Raw genomic sequence first — 5,000 nt, 5'->3', positions numbered from 1 at the left:
ATATATATATATATGTATACATATGTATATATATACACACACACACACACATATATATATATATATATATATATATATATATATATATATATATATATATATATATATATATATATGTGTGTGTGTGTGTGTGTGTGTGTGTGTGTGAAAACAGACGTAAATTTTTTCTTTAATATTTCTCCGCTCTCTTCAACATATGTACGGAGTTAAAACTTGCCTTAGTTATGGAAAAGTCCGTACTAATAGTGCATGTAAGAGTTCCTGCTTTTCAATGTTTTTATTGATGATGCAGTTCGTCATTAAAAACAGTTGTCTAGATTAATGAATGTTCGCCATAGTATACGTGGACAGATGTTACTATAAAAGTTGTGCAACTTACTCTTTATTTTGTTTTTGATGGAACAGTCAATAGAGACGTATAACGTTAAATGTTAGATGTGTGGAGCTTGTTTAGATATGTTGTTAGATTTGAAGAACATCAAGTTTTGTATCCTTCAGAGAGGCCAAAGGGATTAAGGTTATACGTATAAGGAAAGACTAGCCTAATTTCTCTTAATCTTCGGTCTGATTAATAAAGGATATGGTCAGTGAAGTTAAATCGAAATTATTAGTTTTTTTTCTCGGTTCTACTATATCATCATCATCATCATCATCATCGGCCGTAGTTAGTCCACTGCTGGACAAGGGCCTCAGGCATGTATTTTAACTTCTGTCTATTTATGGTTTATCATGCCAGTTTATTCCAGAAAATTTCCATAGGTCGTCAATTCATCATCATCTCTTCCTTCCCCTGCTTCTTTTGCAAACCCTAGCGACTCAGTCCGTTATTCTTAATGTCAATATATTATACATCATCTCATTTCTTTTTCCTACATGTTGTTAGAATATCCTCTACTTAAGTTTGCTCTCGTATCCATGTTGTTCTTTTTCTGTCTCTTAGTGTTATTCCCAACATTTTTCTTTCTCTTGCTCTTTAAGTTAAATCCTTTTTATAGATTAGTAGATGAAGACCAAATCGATAATTTTTTTTTTTTTTATAGAAAACTCAACACGGTGAATTAGATGGTAGGACTATGGATAGAATGATAAGTAATGTCAATTTAGCAACTCCTTAGATACGTTAGTTAACCATTTTGTATTATCCGTTTCTAATCTTCACTATTTTTAGTGAGTAGACCCTTAGAGTTAATGAAGTATGAGATTCCTGCATGGATAATCAGCTTGTACCAAAGCGGGCTATCCTCCAGAAAATGATCCGGTATATTATTCGTCATTTTCTCCGATAATAACAACGTTTATAAGATGAAATGAAATATAATTCAAAACAATTATGTTATCAGATATGTACCTGGAAAATGCTATGGAACTAATATCATAGCAATTTTGTAATTGGATAATTTCTCAGTTATTTATATGAAAAATAAGTTATAAAAGTTATCATCAAAAATAACACTTTAGGATCTTAAACGCATTTATATTCTAGTTATTTCATTTATTCTCTTTCTCATCCTTACTTCAGAGTTATTGTTCCCTATCTCTCTCACTCAACAATTGACTTTCTTTAGTTAATATCTAACAGTATTTACTGGGTGTTATGGAATTTCTATAAATTTAGATTGTATTTATAAGCTTAATGCAAAAAAAAAAAAAAAAAAAAAAAAAAAAAACTTCATCCATGTCTTCCCCTCTCTGTCTTTTTGTACTTCAGATGATCTTAGCTTTACAGATTTGACCTTTATTTCATTAGTAAAATCGATTTTTCTTGCAAACTGGACCATGGGCTGTTTGCTGCAGATTTCATAATCTTATTTTTGGTTAGGATAGAGCGTCCATAGCTGTCAGTATTTAAGGTTTTAACAGAGTCAAGGCATCTTGTTATCTTAAGATTAATTCAGGTGTTAATGAGTAGCTGTCCAATGCGAGCTTAATGTGGTAGTCCTAATCCTTATCAATACAATTTTAGGTCTGTATAGTGTTTTTAGCGTTAGCTGAGGATACAAGAAATAGACTGTTTATTTTCGACTAAACTTCATATAACGAAAAAAAAAAAAAAAAAAAAAAAAAAAAAAAAAAAAAACACTTGATTATGGCAGTAAGATGAGGTTGTAATGTTTTATGAAAAGTAAGTTACTGGCATACATAAAGTCTTTTTTATCAAATATTAAATTTGAAATCACAAGCAAACATCCGTTATGTATGGTTCCCGATTAATATCAACATTAAACTGCATGATCTTAGCGTCGTTGTCTCCCATTCAGACAATAAGCATATCCTTTATGTCGCCATTGGTAAGTTCTTTGTGGGTAGCGTGGCTCTCCATGGTTAACTAGAGGAGCACCCAGTAGAAAGCATGCCTTCGCCATGCCAATCAATTTTATTTTGCTCTTAACTCCACTGCTTACTAGTGCTTTGATGTATTTTCTTCAAAATCTAATGCAATTGTCTTTTGGTCATATCCCAGATGTCCACAAAGTTTCGTTGAAATTGGTTTTGCAGTTTTGGTTTAATGCTGATCACAAACTAAAACAAAGTCTTATTTTGCCCTTGGCTCCACAGCATAATTTTACTTTAATGTATTTTCTAAAATATCTACTGGATTTGCTCTTGCGTCCAGTTTCGTCAAACTTGGTACGGTAGTTTTTGTTTAAAGTTGCCCACAAAAAAAAAAAAAAAAAAAAAAAAAAAAAAAATATATATATATATATATATATATATATATATATATATATATATATATATATATATATATATATATGAATAAAGTAACTAGAGGGGTACTCAGTAGAGAGCATGCCTTCGCCACGCCAAGGTAGTCTTATTTTGCTCTTAACCCCACTGCGTACTTGTGCTTTGATGTATGTTCTTGAAATTTAAGGGATTTACCCTCAAGCCCTACCCCTCAGATTCACCGAGTCTTGTAGAAACTGGTTCGGTAGTTTTTGCTTAATATTGTTCACAAACAAAAAAATTAACATTGCGATTATTTTGAAAGTACTGCTGCGTAATTGTACTTTGATGTACTTTATCTAAAATGTTACAGTTTCATCCTTTGGCTATACCCAACGTGACTACCAAGTTTGGTCAAAATCGGTACTGTAGTTTTTGTGAAAAGTTGCTCATAAACAAACAGTAAACATAGAACAAAGGGGAAATGTAAACTTCGGTGGTTATTACGGTTGGCTATTCAACTATTCAGCAGACTTTAATGTTATTAAAACAGGCTATTTGGCTGTTCACCAAACTCGGAGTAATTTTAGCCCTAATAACTACAGGAAATAATAATAAAAATACTCCTCAGAATTAGTCTTTGAGTTTTTATATATTTAGTATTTCATTCCCGCAAGCTAATAAAATGGGAGGATCAATGGCAAGCAATAAGAAAGGATTAATTTAATGTCAATAACTGATATACATTATACATATTAAGGATTCTTATCTTTTTAGGATAATACAGAAATAACAAAAACTATTGATTTCCTGATATTCCAAGACTATGTAAAAAGATAGTGTTATTAAGATGAATAGATATTAACCAATTTCATTGAAATATCAACAGTGACTTTGTGTAACAGATCACCTCATATTTCAGTGATTAGACGTAATCACTGGATTTTTCGGTGATTGCATGTTATCCCTAACGGTCAAAGTGATTACATATCGTTGCTGTAACACACACACACACACACACACACACACACACACACACACACATACACACACACACACACACACACATATATATATATATATATATATATATATATATATATATATATATATATATATATATATATATATATATATATATATATATATATATATATAGTTATATATGCGTATGTTTGTGTGTGTATGCATATGTATGAGTGCATGTATTTTTTTTTTTGACGGAATAATATTTCCTTATATTAGGTTCAACTTGCAATAATAATTATTTGGGAAGTTTTATTGTTTTTGAATATTTTCTCGCATGTTAAATCCTCCCGTCCTAAATATCGTGATTTATGTAAAAATTTCGTGACCATTATTACTGACAACTAAGGCAACTATGGATGCACAGTTGGAGAAAACTAAGTGACATTTTTTTTTCTTTGTGAGAGGAAGAGAAAAAAGAGAATAAGATTTATTCAAAGGTTAAACCTTGCAGGAGATTTGCATTTCTTATGTATATCTATTAAGATCTTGTGTAACAATTCTTAGCCAAATTCTAATAATACCAACATATCCTTTTGAAAGGAATTATTTCTTAGCACACAAACGCTTTTCTGGAAGCTGACTAAACGAACAAATGGCCCTTTTGTCTTGTGCCATTAGGATTAAGGTTTGATGTAGGCTATAGCTGTTTCTTTGGAAAGAATATTTTCTTAAATATGTCATATCCTTTTTATAAGAATTCTGTTCGATAGAGTTGAATACTAACACTTATTATCTTAAGAGCTGCTTTGTTCTATTCTTCTAATAATGCTCTTTACCTGTTATAGAAGTTTCTTTAACTGATCCTACGAATTCTTTTGTAAGAAAAATATATCGCTATCTTGAACTATTTCAGCAGGTTTGATTAGTTCATCTCTTAACTTTTGATTATCTAGTTTGTAATACTAGCTTTCATTATGTCTTTCATTATCTCTTTGTCGCCATTTAGAAAAAATAAATATATATTAGCTTACCGTTTTTCTTATAGTGACTGGAATACTTTGGGTAGGGTTTTGTCTTCTTAATGTCTTCTATCTACCAACTTGAGATGTAAGAATTCGTCGTTTCTATTTTCAAAATTTTGGTGTTGATTGGTTTTTGCTTGAATTTAAATGGAAATTATTCTTATATATTGTGACGAGCCGAGAAAAGGTTGTGACTCAAAGACAGGATGAAAGCAACTGAGTAACTATATTACAGACACTTGCCTTTATATACAAAATCTCAATGCAAAAGGAAATTTCGTGTTCAACCGACACCATACCGGTTAACGGTGAGAAATACAGACACATTATTTCAGGTTCAAT

The sequence above is a fragment of the Palaemon carinicauda genome, chromosome 33 (assembly GCF_036898095.1).
Source record: "Palaemon carinicauda isolate YSFRI2023 chromosome 33, ASM3689809v2, whole genome shotgun sequence".
NCBI classification, from domain to species: domain Eukaryota; kingdom Metazoa; phylum Arthropoda; class Malacostraca; order Decapoda; family Palaemonidae; genus Palaemon; species Palaemon carinicauda.
Note: the sequence above shows the minus strand (reverse complement) of the source record.